The sequence below is a fragment of the Sycon ciliatum genome, chromosome 3 (genome assembly GCF_964019385.1).
Source record: "Sycon ciliatum chromosome 3, ocSycCili1.1, whole genome shotgun sequence".
Classification (NCBI taxonomy): Eukaryota; Metazoa; Porifera; class Calcarea; order Leucosolenida; family Sycettidae; genus Sycon; species Sycon ciliatum.
Window position 1 is genome coordinate 15,992,329 of NC_088645.1, and position 17,770 is coordinate 16,010,098.

A 17,770-nucleotide genomic window follows, 5' to 3' on the forward strand; every position below is an offset into this window, starting at 1 on the left:
GCCAGCAGGCGACAACTTTCACACCAAGGTTCAACTCGAGTGACAGGACTGCACCCAAAAAAGGTCAAACAGGCTAGTAAGTTGTACCCTGCAGGCACGGTGACCAGGTGACTGGCGTACGCAGGAGCACGTGACCGCTTGTTCAACCATGTTCGATTGGGAATAAAGGAGGAACGCTGCATCGCAGCCTTTTCGGACCAAAATCAGTCGACTCAGCGTCCAAAAGACTACAACATATGGGCCAATCGCGGTCATCCGTGCTTTTATAAGAACGAAATGGCGCTTTTAGTGACATTTTGCATACAAATCCCCATCTGGTAGGGCGCAGTCACCCAGTTTCGGTGGAAGTGCGCGAGTTCGATTGGGATTCAAGTAGGAAGGGAGCGTCTCAGCTTCCTGGGACCACGACCATTCGACTCAGCACTCCGAAGACTACAACTGGTGAAATTTTAATTTTTGCCTTAACTTCCCCTTTAGAGGGGAAGTTAAGGCAAAAATTAAAATAGAGGGGAAGTTAAGGCAAAAATTAAAATTTCACCAGTTGTAGTCTTCGGGGTGCTGAGTCGAATGGTCTTGGTCCGAGGAAGCTGAGACGCTCCCTTCCTACTTGAATCCCAATCGAACTCGCGCACTTCCACCGAAACTGGGTGACTGCGCCCTACGAGATGGGGATTTGTATGCAAAATGTCACTAAAAGCGCCATTTCGTTCTTATAAAAGCACGGATGACCGCGATTGGCCCATATGTTGTAGTCCTTTGGACGCTGAGTCGACTGGTTTTGGTCCGAAAAGGCTGCGATGTAGCGTTCCTCCTTTATTCCCAATCGAACATGGTTGAACAAGTGGTCACGTGCTCCTGCGTACACCAGTCACCTGGTCACCGTGCCTGCAGGGTACAACTTACTAGCCTGTTTGACCTTTTTTGGGTGCACTCCTGTCACTCGAGTTGAACCTTGGTGTGAAATGTGTCGCCTGCTGGCGTGGTGACCAGGTGATTTGGGCACCCAGGAGCACGTGACCACTTGTTCAACCATGTTCGATTGGGAATAAAGGAGGAACGCTGCATCGCAGCCTTTTCGGACCAAAACCAGTCGACTCAGCGTCCAAAAGACTACAACATATGGGCCAATCGCGGTCATCCGTGCTTTTATAAGAACGAAATGGCGCTTTTAGTGACATTTTGCATACAAATCCCCATCTCGTAGGGCGCAGTCACCCAGTTTCGGTGGAAGTGCGCGAGTTCGATTGGGATTCAAGTAGGAAGGGAGCGTCTCAGCTTTCTCGGACCAAGACCATTCGACTCAGCACCCCGAAAACTACAACTGGTGAAATTTTGATTTTTGCCTTAACTTCCCCTTTAACTTAACTTAGTTCGCTGGCAAAAAAATTGACCGATGAAATCATTTGAACGATTTCCATGGTATTTTTTTAATAATAATTAATATGTGTTCGTTAGGATTTTATTCACTGTGTGCATCCACTCAATCTCCGTTCAACCATTGCATTCAGTGCTCATTATTCTAATCTCTCCTTCTTCGAATGTTTGCAATGATTATGTCTCACAGTGTTAGGGCAGTACTGGCGCATGGCATGATGATGTCGCCACTGAATTTTGTGACCGTGTGCTACGTGTTGGAAACTGAGGCTTTGTCAGTTTGTGACGAGCGAACAGCTTTTTGCTTACAAATACAAGTTCAAGCGACCGCTAACAGCTGTGAACACTAATCTTGTCAGGAGCACGGCACATCTTCCAGATAATAGTATCAGCGTTGTTATGGCCATGGCCTAACTCTCTTCACCTAGAGCTGTGGAATTCTACTCCCTCCATGGTCCCCCACACGACGTCTATTGGTTAGTTTTGAATGTAGCTTTGGTCGGACATGCGAGTAAGTGTAACAGCAAGAGTGAGAGAACACTGTGGTTGCTATAAACTGCACGGAACTTCTACAAGAACAATGTCATGGGTCCATGGAACAGAGCTGAACATTGTCATGGGTCCATGGAGCAGAGCTGAACAATGTCATGGGTCCATGGAGCAGAGCTGAGCAATGTCATGGGTCCATGGAGCAGAGCTGAATTAACAATGTCATGGGTCCATGGAGCAGAGCTGAACAATGTCATGGGTCCATGGAGCAGAGCTGAACAATGTCATGGGTCCATGGAGCAGAGCTGAACAATGCCATGGGTCCACGGCGCAGAGCTGAACAATGTCATGGGTCCCTGGACCAGAGCTGAACGCTGCTTGGTGACAACTGCCTCGTAGCCAGCAATTTTGGAACAACAATTTCAGCCAATGGCTGCACACAATGACAATTGGATGTACATGTGTATGTTTGTGCATGGAATGGCTGCTGTTTGTCCATGGAATGGCTGACGTTTGGCCAGGGAATGGCTGCTGCTTGGACATGGAATGCCTGACGCGTGGCCACGGAATGGCTGACGTTTGGCCACGGAATCAATGCCTGCTGTTTTGCCACGGAATGGTTGCACGGTTTCGGCACGCTTGGCACGTAAATACCTGCAAACATGTACAAGTGTCTCTGCAAGGAAACGGATGGAGTTCATGTCCACGGGTCACTTTGCTAGTGGCTGAAAGGAGGTCAGTACCGTATTTTCCGAGTATTTTCCAGGGTGCTAGCCGCATTGGGGTCTAAGCCGCACTTTCCTTTTCAGGCCCAAAATTCGTATATTTTTGGACACTCGTAGTATAAGACGCACGTCAGATTTTGAATTTTTGGCCATCCAAACTTAACCCTTTCCGGGTTTATGACGAGTATACTCGTCATGCAGACCCCATCGCGTCTGGGCAATGACGAGTATACTCACGCTATACTTTTTGTACAGTCCAAGTACCGTACGCACTGATAGATCACTGTACAAACAGCGATAACTCTGGAACGGATTATCGCATCGCAAAGATCTATAGCTCATTGGAACGGTCTTGGAAAGGGATTTCCAGAGGTGTTTCGGTGTGGCGATAGCTCAACAAATGATCGAGCGGCAATAAATTGAACGCGCGATTTCGATCTGAACATTTTTCTTACTTTCTGTCTGGCGATATTTTTGCGACTTTCAAGTCATTCAAGGGGATTTTCCAATGTTGTGTGAAAGGCAGCATGACGTATGAGTACATCGCTTGAATCTCACGAGCTCGATGCAGTTTGAATGGTAGTTCTACGTTGAGTAGGAGCCTCAAACCGAAGGAAATAGTTGAGCGTGGTCTTGATGCCAAACTGGTGCACGGTAGGGACACTGTTGGCGAGGCTAGGGGCGTCCTTGAGGTGCTGTATGCTCTGAAAGTACGTGGAAGTTGACGAGCTGGAAAGGAGCTTTCCAGTAAGCCATAAGTTTTGAAAATCCGTTGAGAAACAAAAATGTTGAGACAATTTGTTTGTTGCTATGTCCACAATTGTACTGATGCACTGAATTTCAGTGCCCAGACGTAGTAAATGCGCTGTGACCCTGAAAGGGTTAAGAAGCACTACTGAAGTTCCACCAAAGCTTCTTGATTTGTCCCTCGTGCTGAACTGACAGCATGGGGAGATTGTACAACTGCAATGATGGATTTCTGTGAATGAAAAACACATAAAAATTAGTTGAATGACACCATACATGCATATTGTTCATGGCACGCTGTTTCACTGGTTGATTCATAGCCAGCACTCGCAGTCTAAGTCGCAGGGGAGTTATTTTAGGCGTTAAAAAGTGCGGCTAACACACCCTGGAAAATACGGTAATTATGATGTGCAATTAGAGTCCATAAACAAGAGTATGCAACTGTGATCTCTTTTCTATAGGCCAGATGCGCGGCGCGCTGCCTTCATTACATCATTCAGCTGCAGTCCACGCGCACACCGCAAACACCGCACTTTCACTCTGATTTGAAATGGACTTTCTTACGGAACCGGAGTTCACGCGCCAACATTTAGAGATCGGGTAGGCACTGGAACGAATCGAGCAAAACGGATGGACTCGTACGAGAAATTGTGAGTTTGAATGCATGCTTTCAGAGCGTGATGAAGGCAAGTTACGTAATGAAGGCAGCGCGCCGCGCACTGATCCATAACCACAGTTGCATACTCTTGTTTATGCACTCTTGGCTACATGGTTCGCACCTAACTGCTGCCTTACTCCCAACCTTTGGGAGACATTGTGCTTTCTGGCAGATCCAGGACGCAGTGACCATTGTTCATTACTTGTATCTGCACATTTGCTTACACCAGGGAGTCGTAGCACAATACAGGGAGACAACACGGGAAAATGTAACCAGAAAATAATGATGTGGGTTTCACTCCCGAGTGACTTGCTCCAGTGTCCCTTGGGGTAGGGCCAATTTATACATTCTCACCTTATAAAACTGCTGGTCTGGGCCGGTTTCAGAGTCAGCTGTTTATTCCGCTATTGTGAGTTGCATGGACAACATACCATGTAGAAATGTTTAATCCTGTGTCGGAGCGGCCATTGTTCCGGGCACTATCTTGTGTCATCTCACTAGATGCTAAGACAACTTTCTAGTTTGCATATAGCAAGTGACCAGTGATGACTACGTGTACCAGAGGGAGCACGTAGCAGAGCCAGGAGTAGCATTATGTCTAAATTGAGTGAGATCAATGTTGTTACGTGCATTATGTCTAAATTGAGTGAGATCAATGTTGTTATGTCTAAATCGAGTGAGATCAATGTTGTTACGTGTCACTCCTGTAGTAACAATTGAATCATGTTGTGACAGGCGTTCCTGTGTGACAGGCGTTCCTGTGTGCTAGCAATTGTGTGCTAGCAATTGTGTGCTAGCAATTGTGTGGTAGCAATTTTTTTTCAATTTCACGGTTCGCGTGAGACTCGGTTTCTCTATATAGAGGCCGAGTTTTCCGCATCCATAGGAACGCCACCACCCTTCAAGGATCAAGGCGCAGATGCAGCTCCTAAAGCGGTGGGAGATGAGTAGATCAGCTCACCAGCATGTGGTCAAAGACCGAAAATCCCATTCACTGCATCGCAATTGTGTGGTAGCAATTATGTGGTAGCAATTGTGTGGTAGCAATTGTGTGGTAGCAATTGTGTGGTAGCAATTGTGTGGTAGCAATTGTGTGGTAGCAATTGTGTGGTAGCAATTGTGTGGTAGCGATCCCTGCCACCGTTGTTGTCACCATCATTTTCATCGTGGTATTTATTCCCTAGCGCTGCCAAATGCGTGTGACATTGCATAGTGCCAGGTACAAACGCCTGTAATGGGTGTGCTTGCTCCTGTGCTTGTTGACGACTATGATGTGACCCAGGGTAAGTGGGAGTGATGTATAAAGCAGTGCATGCAAGGCCACACCAAGTCATTTCTATGTTTTGCGTTACCGCCCGCGCATACCTTTTCGAATCCTTGACAAGAAAAAAAAGAACCGAGACAAGTCAATCGATGGCTGTTCTGGCGAACATTCTCTAGCCAGTATGGCAGATCAGAGGTTATCAGTTTCTCGATAATCTTGCACTCCAGGCGATGGTACGAAGAAGGTGCAAGCGATGACAATATCTATTTTTCCAAGCCGTACAGTAGGGCCTGCTCACCAAGCGAGCGGAGATTCCAGGTGTCAAGGACTTCGAGATTTTCCACGATCGTGATGGAGTCACGATTGTGATGGAGCGGAATTCCACTCGACTCATGTCAAGAGCCATCCATGACATTTGTTATTGTATCGCTCCAGCCCAGTCTGCCAGCTGTCCTGTGGCGACTTGTTGTCGTTTTGGATATTAGCAAGAGTACATGGTGTACTCTAGATATTAGTGACAGTTTGTGCAGCATGGCTCAGTACACATCGAATGGAGTTTTGTTTTTCTTCTGTTTTTGTTTTTTTTTCCACCCGCCTGCGTGCCTTTTCCAGAAAATGTCCAACGCAAAACATAGAATTAACTTGGTGTTGCCTAACTGAAGATCACGTCGTGACAGATGATGCCGGGCTTAATCCAGGATCCTGTTATGTGCTGTACATGTACCATCGCGGCCATACTATCTTGTAGAGATGCGTTGAGTCGTGTGAGCGCTCAGGGAGCAAAGTAAGTGAATGCTCTCCCATTCAGCACCACATTGTTTAGAAGTGCATTGCATATAAAAGCACACATGCAACTAACCAACTATGATGGTGGGACAACTGTGGCTGTACATCAAATATGGATGTGTGGCAACTGTGTGTTGACTGTGGCTGTGTGTCGACTGTTGTAGTTTGATAACTGTAGCCACAAGGCAACTATGGCCGTGTGTCAACTATAGGCGTTTGTGACAGCAGGGTTCTAGTCAAAGTGTGTGTGTGGGGGGGGGGGGGGGTAGGGGCACAGCCCCCTCGTACTCTTATGCCCCACCCTACGCATTTTTCAAATTTGTGTTTTTGTAGTTCACATAGCGAAACTGCGGGCACAAATCGATCGTTCCGAGTACTCTGTGCACCCGTCACGGCTGTCAAGAAGCGGCAACTTAGAAAGATGGCGTCGGTTCGAGATGGCATGGTAACCGCGCACGTGCCGTGGTCCGTGACTTGCTCATGTATGCACGCAAATGCAAGTCACAAACTCACAAAGATCGTCTTTGCATTTGGAGAGAATATCTTCGACTCTCTTTGGAGGTTGGCGAGGTTTGCCTAATCTTTACTTGATTGCGATGCCGGTATGTCCTCTCAATAATCAGAACAAAGAGAACTGATGATCGCTTCATTGCTGAGCAGAAGTAACAATCAACTCTCCTCATGTCCTCAGTGCCAAAGGCAGACGACTGCTCATTTCACGATGATGGAAACAATAATCGTGTACTAGTACACACTTGGACCATTTGGTCATCCCTGTTCTACCCGCTAGTCCGTCCAGCAATCAGATATTGGCTATTACGATAAGTACAACTGCGTGAACGAGGGCTCACCCAGCAAATTCAATTCAAGACGTGACTCCAGTCAAGAATTAGGGTCTTTACTCGAGAACTTCACAAATACAGGTCAAGGCACCCCACAAAACTGATAGATGGCACGAACGAAAGACAAATAGGCTAGACAAAGTGTCCCAAGTGATTGAAAACAGCAGATCTACCAAATAAGACAGCTACATGTGCCTAAACAACGATTCCCATACAGTAGAGAGTAGTATCAGGCAGAATGAAAGCCTTGGAAGTGCACAAATACAACCACGACCGCCACAAAAATTGGACGACCGCCACAAAAAAATTCTCATTGCTCTACCTCCTTGAAGGGTGAAAGTTACCAGTTATCCTATAGCGATGTCAGTTTATGCCTGTTGGAACCCCCCACAGCCCGCACGAAATACCTTTCAAATAATTCCAGGATGCAATTGCAGCTCCAGGCAGAAGGAAGAAGAACACCGTGAAAAATAACGGCAAAGATGCCCAAACTCTCGGGAAACGGCTGAAGTCTTCCTGAAGATGTTAACATTGAATAGCCATCGATTACCAGCGTGGTTTGGTGACTTTAGAACTGTTTTGAGACTTAGAACGAAGCGATATCTCAAATTTGATGGAATTGTTACCTGTCAAATGCATGGGCGAGCAGGCCAGCTGACTGGTTATGCATGAACATGCATGAGCATGCATTGATTTTTCATGGTTGACGTGCAGAAAACTAAATTGCCGCGATCCAAATGCAGCTAACAGCCGTGCCGTGCGTTGCATTTTTTTGTGACAGGGCAATAGTGGAGCATGGAAAAATCGGCATCTGGTTGTTCCCCCTACCCCTCCCCCCCCCCCCCACACACACACACCGTATTTTACTGGTTAGAAGTTAGAACCTTGGACAGTGTGTTCACTGCGGCTGTATGCCGACGGTCGCTGTGAGTCGACAATTCCACGTGGCGACTGTAGCTGTGCGCCGGGTGCTGGGTGTTGACTGTGGTAGTGTGCCGAGTGTGTGTGTGTGTGTGTGTGTGTGTGTGTGTGTGTGTGTGTGTGTGTGCGGGGGGGGGGGGGGGGGGTGTCGACTGTGGATTTGTGCTGACTTTAAATTGTTTAAATTGTGTAAATTGTTTAAATTGTGTAAATTGTTTAAATTGTTTAAATTGGTAGTGATTGTTAACTGTGGTGGTGTAGTGCCTATGGTGGTGTAGTGCCTATGGCGGTGTGGTGGCTGAGACGGTGTGCAAACTTTGTTGGTGCATTGGCTGTGGTGGTGTGTTAGCTTTGGTAGTGCAGTGACTGTAGTGGTGTGTTAGCTTTGGTAGTGCAGTGACTGTAGTGGTGTGTTAGCTTTGGTAGTGCAGTGACTGTGGTGGTGTGTTAGCTTTGGTAGTGCAGTGACTTTTGTGGTGTGTTAGCTTTGGTAGTGCAGTGACTGTAGTGGTGTGTTGCAACTGTATTGGTGTGTCGACTGTGGCGATGTGGTGACTATGGCGATGTGGTGACTATGGCGATGGTGTACTAATCGTGATGCTGTGTCGAATGTGGTGCTGTGTCGAATGTGGTTGTGTGTCCTACCTACTACTGTAGTGCTGTGTCGAATGTGGTTGTGTGTCTACTGTAGCCATGTGCAGACTGTGATGTTTGCTGACTTTGGTGATGTGCCGATTGCGGTGGTGCAATTACTGTGGTGTGTGTGCACTTTGCAACCAACAATGCAAATGCAAATGATGCTTTGGCCCCAGTTATGTGGAAGAAGAAATAGCATGCCGTGTTATGTGGAAGAAGAAATAGCATGCCACGTGCACAGCATATTCTTGTTACAGTCCATTCAGAAAAAGATGAGCGCTGGCTCTGGTGAGCTCCCTTATTTGGTGATTATTTGGTGATTTTGTTGTACACGGTGCAATGGCGTGACATTTGAAACTTGAAAAAAGTCCGAAAAAGGTACCCCGACTGGGGTTCGAACCGCACAATGCACTGTTCTGCAAGTGGAGTTAACGGCCTGGATTTTCATGGTTTTTCCCCGATTCAGTGCTTTCGGGGAAAACCTGGCCAAAATCCTATTATTGTTATGGCTTGCTTTTTGGAGGAATAGACTTCAAAAACACAATTGGAAGAGCATTCCATAGGGGACTGCCAAAAAAACTGACGAAAAACTCAAAATTTTACCCTTTTATGGCCTGTATGGACTGTAGGTTGGATTTGCTTCATCAGTGACACCCCCCCCCCCCCCCACACACACACCACACCCCCCCCCCACACACACCACACCCCCCCCCCCACACACCCCCCCCCCCACACACACACACACCCCCACACCCCCCCCCCCACACACACACACCCCACACCCACCCACCCCCCCCACACACACCACCCCCCCCCCACACACACACCACCCCCCCCCCCCCCACACACCCCCCCCCCCCACACACACACACACCCCCCCACACACACCCCTCCCACACCCCCCCCCCCCACACACCCCCCCCCACACACACACACACCCCCCCCCCCCACACACACACACACCACACCCACACCCACACACACACACACCACACACACACACACACACACACACACACACACACACACACACACACACACGCACGCACACACCACACACACACACACACACCACACACACACACACACACCACACACACACACACACACACACACACACACACACACACACACACACACACACACACACACACACACACACACACACATGTGCTTGTACTTACTCACTGCCAAATTAGTGTGTGGAAATTCAAAAGGAATCTTGGAAAGATTCGCCATTGAACTGGCCAACGGCCGACACCCCTGAAATCCCCAAACTCTGGGTGGACTTGGAAATGATCACACTTATGGGCTCATCATGCCGCAGTAAGTGGGTGAGGACAAGGTACAGAAAAAGGATTGACGACGTCAGGGTATCCGTCACGGTATCCAACTGCAGTTACCCCTGCCCTCAGTAAAGGTAATACTTGCTAATAGCGTGGGTGGCCAAATTCGAGTGGATCTGGTATAAGCATCACTAGCACCATTGATTACACAACACACGTACACACACGCACACAACACATGTACTTGTACCGTAAAGTCCGCTGCAAACGCCCACCCCATTTTTGCAAGATCTGCTGGCCTGTACTGTACACTGACCGCATGCACTGTCATCTTCACTGTGCAAAAGTGCATCTTACACCGTAGCGCGAAGAGCGCTTTGCTACGGTAAACTATGTCCACTTTCCTTGTTTCAAGATCTCTTTGGGCATTAGCCACGAGCTAGCTCGTAGTGATTTTATGATGATGGTTGTTTTGTTTCGCAAATCCAAACGGGAGTTTCTTCCCAATAACAAGGTAGTGAAGAACAGAGTATCGCAGGAACCAAATACACTTCTGTCGGTGTATCAAGCCATCATTTCCAAATCACACAACGCTCAAAGGCAAGTGTTTTTCTCGAGCACTTCAGAGTTTTCAACAAGTTAGCAGCGATTTGTAGGTGTAGCTTCTGTGAAATCCCCCCTGTTCGACTTGCAACTGCAATACTGCGACCAATCAAGTCGTTGAATGACGCTTCGGCAGTACAATCACTGTTCCGTTTTGAAAGCGCGACATCGTGGCACTGCAGAAATTTCATGAAAATCAGATGGATTCTACGGCATTACCGCATGGAGAGCGAACCACCACAAAGACTACTCATTTATCGAATGAAAGGAAATTTCGACAGACTTTTTTCTCTGCAGCAAAATAATGACAATCGCTTTTGCAGAGCCTCCTGGAAAGACATAGGCAGTTTGTAGGCATTGCAGCCGTGTTCGTACGCATTCGACCTTCATGCCAGTTTTCTACAACTATAATTGAACTGAAAAAGACGGAAATAGTATGGACCCGCTGGGGTGGGCGTTTGTAGCGGACTTTAAGGTACTTGCTCACTGCCAAAACTGGTCATGTGGGTCTCCCCGGGAGAGGGGAGAGAGATTCAAAAGGAATCTTGGAAAGATGACTCAATTGGCTATTGAACTGTCCAATGGGCGGCACCCCCTGAAATCACCAATATCTGGGTGGACTTGAAAATGATCCCACTTGTGGGTTCACCACAAAGCAGTAAGTGGGGGAGGACAAGGTGCAGAAAAAGGATTAACGGCACCAGGGTATCTGTCCCGGGATCCAACTACTTCGAAGTACATTAATACTAGAACTACCAGAGGCATCATATGATGCATTTCCGAATTTCAAAATGGGATTGCTGTGATATGGGATGTTAGAATCTCCCCAGATTTAGTGACTTTTATTCCCGTAGCTATGCAGAAGACGTTACGTCAGTAACGTCTGGCGCTAGCCAGGGTCCACACAGCTTTAATTTGGTGTTTGTTTGTTTGTTTGTGTGTTTGTGTCACGCCTGGCGCTATCCCGTATCTGTCCCGTACCGTACCATCAAACACAGCTGGCCACATACAACTGGCCGCACTATTCAAATAGGGCTTTCAAACGCAAGATCATAACGTGAAGCAACTTGGAAGAATGAGTACGAGTATGAATGCGAAGTGTATGGGGGAATGCATGCAGGGCGATAGTGCGGGTTCGAATCCCAGGGAATGCCTGAAAAAAATTGAAAAATTGAAAAATGTATAAAATCCCTATTCTTTTTTTGCCGTCATCAAGGCGGTAGATGGTGTCGTAATACCCTCGACCGTACCTGTCCCGTACCGTACCGTACAATCAAAGACGGCTGGCCACAATGCATATTCAAATAGGGCTTTCAAATACAAGATCATAACGTGAAGCAACTTGAAAGAATTAGTATGTATACCAAGTGTATCGGGGGATGCATGCAGGGCGATAGTGCGGGTTCGAATCCCAGGTTATGTCTAAAAACAAAAAGTAGAAATTTATAAGAATTTATAACATCCCTATGCTTTTTTTTCTAGGTCATCAAGGCAAAAAAGCATAGCGTAGGGCCCTGAGCTTCCAAGCTCTCTCGTTTATTTTGTATTATGTTAGTGGCAGTGGGCTGTATCTCCAAAAATTGAGTACTGTTCTAAAATGCCAGGCGGTACTGCCTAGAATAACCGCGCGGCATCATATGATTCAACTTACTACAGGCATCTATAAGAGGGCGAATTTGGCTCAGAAACACACGTGAATAGCATAAAGAGGAATACGTTGAGGAGCAAGTAGATGGGGGACCATGAAGGTGGTAATTTGTACATATGGAAATGCTAATATGCATACCGTATTTTCCCGGTTGTAAGTCGACCTTTCATGACTAAAAATCGAAGGAGAAAGGGTGGGGGTCGACTTACAACCGGGATTCGATTTATAACCGGGAACTATCAGTGTTAAACAAATGGCCTGCACTGCATGCACGAGTGCACCGTGTGTACACATTTGGTTCAGTTTATTGGCCTTTTTCAAGGATTGGGACGTTATACCCTGCAATAATGAATGTTTACATGATTTGTTGATGTGTTAGTAGCAGGGAGTAGTTAGTAGTGCTTTGTTGGGTGAAAACTTTAAAACGCAGAACTGAGACCTCCGGATACGGGGTCGACTACAACCGGTAAAATACGGTATTTCACGTGAATTTATGGTCAATATCGTTATCCTGAATCCTGTCGAATCAGACAAATTTGTTCGCCGGAAGTGGTGGAAAGTGATCCACTATAGTATCATCTGCAGCATTGAACAATATGAAGTGACAGCGCAGGTATAATATTCTTGGAACTTCCTTTGAGTTTAGGTCGGTGTGGCGGAAGCCATGTTCGGCAAGCGTAGTGTCGCTGCCGAAAGCATTTCATTTGATTTTGAAAAAATTCTGGACAGGAGTTTGGAGATGAATGCGAGGAGAGTGACTGGATCATTGTGGGCGAAGAATTAAAAGTGACCGAAACAAAAGAAACACATAGTTATATGCTCCAGATGAAGATGAGTGAATGCTAATTGCCACGGTTTCTCGATGAGTCTGATACGGGATCCTACTCGAGGGAGCAAGTGGATAACGGTGGTGATAAAGCTATGGAGCCATTCCCTAAACAGAACACCAACCTCCAAAACTCGGGTAGGACTCCCATGAAACTGTGCTCTCTGGCAAAGTTGGTAGATACTGGAAATACCAAGCAAGCCCGAAAGCACGCAACCGGTTGTTGCTTCGGAAGTTTGCGGGCTTTTTCGGGATATTCACAATTTTGAAGTTGGGGCAGATGCATTATTCTCATTTATTGACCAGAATATGATCCATGTCATGATCAAATGCACAAGGCAGGAAGGAAAACAGAAAATTGAAGGGGACTCTTCTTTGAGTGAAGGCAATATCATGGCATTGGTTTCTCAAATTTCCGCAAGAGGCGTCCTCTGTGCCCGCAATAATCTGCCGACGGCTCTTCGGCTGGATAGGAATGGACGCCATATAATCAATTAAAATCCCTAAAAATTGTTTCCAGGAATTACTCTGCTACTTGAGGCTTGATCACGAAGATGGTCTCCGGACACGACGGCGAACGGAAATTATTTGTTTGCTATGAGCCGCGACACCACTTTCTTCTTTCGCTCATAAATATATTTATCACAGCAGTCAAAGCACCCAGCGAAGGTTATACTTGCTACTGAGTGTGGGTGGCCAAATCAGAGTGGATCTGATATAAGCTTCTCTAGCACCATTAATTGGCAAGAGTTAATCTAGCCGGAAACAGTCCAGGGCCAATAGGTATGTATGCTTCAAATAGAAAGTATATGAACCTTGAAACCAACAAAGGTGGCAGATACAACATTACACCTTCAAGCAGCCGAGCCCGTTGGCATTAGGCCCAACATTATCTGGCACAAATGTACCCACCAACCGAACTACCTGGCACACACACACACACACCTGTCCTGTCCTGTAGAGCCACTACCACTAGGGTCACATGGGCCCTGGAGAGGCAGCAGAGAGAGAGAGAGATCAGGAGCACGCCACCTTATGGCGCTCCGGATGCGAGACTAGCCGGAACCGGCGAGAGCTGTACTTGTATGACTGTACCGTTGAATATGAACGAAACAGCTGTGTTCGCGAGAAATAAGAACGGGCTAGGCTAGAACCCTTGTCCCCAGTTCTTTGGCGCCCGACAGTACTGTAGACCTTGAGACTCGTGTTCTGTTTGTGTCCATTGCTCAGCAAAAGTTGCATGGTTAGAGCGTATACACTGCGTCTTCCTTTCCTGTCTTTTCTCGCTTGTGTGTGTCTGGCAACGGCAAGCATTGTACTGCTTGGCTTTATACTATGCTAGCATTGTACTGCTTGGCTTTATACTATGCTCCGCACGCCATGCATCTCTCCTTGGTTGTGTGCATTTCTGCAGGAGTCATCTGGATGAGGTAGGCTGAGTCGCTCGGCAGCCAAGGTAAGCTTCCAAAATATTGTGAGAGCAGAACATCATGGACACATGCAGGGGCGTCGGAAGGTTTTTTAGTGTGGTACGGTCAGCCATCTGAAGTACAATTTAATCGTGGTGAGGGGTGGCTAAGCCGAAAATTTTGGAAATTTAGATCCCAGATCAGCGTATTTTATGGGTTCACGGGGGCACCTGGGGTGAAAGGTGGTACAGTCAATGCCGCAGAGACGGTACCGTGTCCGACGCCCCTGACATGTAAGAGAAACAATTGCAACAAAAGGCCAGTGTCTCTTGTGTGTTCTTCTTGGTGGTCATTCCTTGGCAAGCTTATGATCACCAGAACCGAAAAAGTGTACAGTTAGTTGTATGGCATTAATTGTGCAGCCAGGGTTTCAAGGGTTTCTGGACGGGTGTCGCTCCATTATATGCATGCGATTATAATGTATTTATGTCCTACCCTGTCCTACTCAACATGCACAGTACAAGCGCAATGTACCATGATCACAAACACCGCATCCTTGTTCAGTTCAGACAGGTAGACATTTCAGATAGCGAAAGAAGAAGTATAGTCAAGATCCAGAACAAGAAGATCACAGAAAAGAATTTTCACACATGAGCACAAACAAATCATGATATCAAACATCACAAATGCACATGCGCAATGCACAATGCAAAATAATTATGTCATACATCACACACACGCACGCACGCATGCATGCACGCACACACCCGCACACACACACACACATACATTGCAATATGGTGTCATACATCACATGTATGTATGTACATGCAGGCGCGTAGCACCGCCGTTGCAGGCGGTCCGGTTGGAGGGGGTCTGGGGAAATTTTTGAAATTGAGGTGCAAAATCCTGAATTCTGGGCACTTCTGGGCGAAAAAGTGGCCGAAAAAGTGGTCCGGCCAAAGGCGGACCGGCCTGATCGGCTGCTATGCCCCTGACATGTATATCCCATAAGCATTCTGGCCGTAGGGCGCCATGTGTGTCATACATCACACATACACACTGGAATCATGTGTGTCATACATCACACATACACACTGGAATCATGTGTGTCATACATCACACATACACACTGGAATCATGTGTGTCATACATCACACATACACACTGGAATCATGTGTGTCATACATCACACATACACACTGGAATCATGTGTGTCATACATCACGCATACACACATGTGTGTCATACATCACACATACACACATGTGTGTCATACATCACACATACACACATGTGTGTCATACATCACACATACACACATGTGTGTCATACATCACACATACACACTGGAATCAGGGTGCATGTACTACTGTCTGCAAAACATGAGCCGCATCAGAACTAATAGTACCAGGATGGCTAGACAAAGGTTCACTGTCACTATAGTAACAGGATGGCTAGACAAAGGTTCACTGTCACTATAGTAACAGGATGGCTAGACAAAGGTTCACTGTCACCAGCAAACAATGCTGTAGTCTGCTTGGAAAATCTTTGACGTACAGTCCACTTTTTCAGCCTCACTTTCTCAACCGGCCGGTTTCCCCTCTAGTAGTAGGTTGGATTGCCCAGGCACTGTGCTCCCCTCGCCACTTGGTTTGTTTGAATTCCTTTTTCTCACGATGGCACCATTGCCAATAAGAGATACGTTAATGGGAAGGTGAGATGCTCTGGGTGGGGCTGCGGGTTATGGAGTTGGAAAGGAATTTCCGTGGGGAACTTTTACAGCGGTCGGTTCTGGTGGGTGGGAAGTGCCAAGTGCGGGTGTGTCAAAGGCTGTACTGGGGCGTAACTTGAATGGGGGTGTTGAGCATGCGTATGTGTTGTAGGGCATATTGGTATTCCATGGAGTGTGCAAGAAGGCCGGTGAGGTTTACTTTGTGGCAAGAGAACATTGTCGGCCATTTGAGCCGATGGAGCAGTACTGAATGATTCAGAGGAGTGAAGAGGGGGAGACGGAGGCAAGTTCTGGCCACCTTGCTGGTTGGCATGGGGTGTGCAAGAAGGGTGAGCTTTACTTTGTGGCAAGAGAACATTGTCGGCCATTTGAGCCGATGGAGCAGTACTGAATGATTCAGAGGAGTGAAGAGGGGGAGACGGAGGCAAGTTCTGGCCACCTTGCGCTGGATTCGCTCAAGGCGGTCAAGGGCTGTGATTGAGAGCGCGGCGACAGTAATGCATTCATATTCAATTATAGGCATGATATGTGTCTTGTAAATGAGAGAGAGTGGTTTGAGCCTGCATTCCTGAAGTTACAACTGGCATTCCCCTTTCACATCATCTGGGTCCGATTACACTCAAACGTCTCGGGGACGCCTCAGATACGGGCCCCTCAACTTGAGTTCCTATGGCAAAATGCTATGAATTTTGGGGGGGGGGGGGTTGAACCTTTTTTCGTATGCACAAGTGCTTATTTGTCACTGCCAACCTATGTAATCTAAACATTTTTTTATCAACGGATTCTATTCACGGGCAGAAAGCTACGAGCATGGAGATAAGTAAATTATTCTCTGCTTTCAACAGCCCTGAGTAAGTTGTTTATGGAAATGTGTCTTTTTTCTTTTGTCCACCAACTTCTGCACACCGGTAGGTATTCCAGGACTGTATGGTGGTCAGAGTCAGAATAGGAGCCATGTATGGCCAGACAGGTGAGAAATTGTTCATTTCTAACGACTCGCACCCAGTTATCATTTTTATTGTACTGTCACTGATATGATTTTTGGTTTGCTTGTGGGCCGCTGGCACTGGCAGGTAATGCCTAAATTTTTCCATGCTTTTATTGGCTTGAGGTCCAGGTCCGGAGTCACGGGGAAAAAGCCCTAAACTTGGAGATAAGCTATTCTCGGCTTTCAGCAGCCGTGGGTCAGTGGTTTATACCAATGTGGCTCTATTCTTTTCTGCGCTACCTTTTCCCTTTTCCCGCTATTGCAGGAATTGACGGTGGTTACTGTCAACCATGGAGTTGTGAATGGCTAGAAATTTGGGAAATGATGAATTTTGACAACTCGCGCACAGCTATCATTTGCAATGTACCTTCTCTCTCACACCTGACATTTGCAACAGCAAAACCACAGTGCAGGGTCGGCTGCGGACAGCCAAATTCTGTCATTTGCAATGTACCTTTGCATAACTGGGCGCAGCTGCAATGCGAGTGCTGGAATTGATTAGATTTTTGGTTTGCTGGTAGGCCGCTGGCACTTGCAGGTAGTGCCCCAGGAAAGACATGCTGTTATTGGCTTGAGCTCCAGGTCTGGAGCCACAAGCAGAAAGCCGCAAACTTGGAGATAGGTTGTTTTTGGCTTTCAGCAGCCCTGGGTAAGTGGTTTATATCAATGTGGCTCTTGTCTTTTGTGCACTACCTTTTCCCGGATATAGCAAGAATTCACGGTGGTCACTGTCAATCATGGAGCTGTGAATGGCCAGAATGGTGTGAAATAGTGAATTTTTTTTCGCTCAGCTGCCATTCACAATGTACCTTCTGTGTAACTGGGCGGAGCTG

At 47.0% G+C, this 17,770-nt stretch overlaps 1 long non-coding RNA gene across 1 annotated transcript; it reads left to right on the top strand.

Moving 5' to 3' along the window:
• Positions 1-1,488: 1,488 nt before the first annotated feature.
• On the top strand, positions 1,489-17,767 carry LOC135811553 (uncharacterized). The gene is made up of 4 exons (XR_010552654.1): positions 1,489-2,598; positions 14,220-14,261; positions 16,862-16,919; positions 17,647-17,767. It is a non-coding gene; the product is annotated as an uncharacterized LOC135811553 (long non-coding RNA).
• Positions 17,768-17,770: the final 3 nt, after the last annotated feature.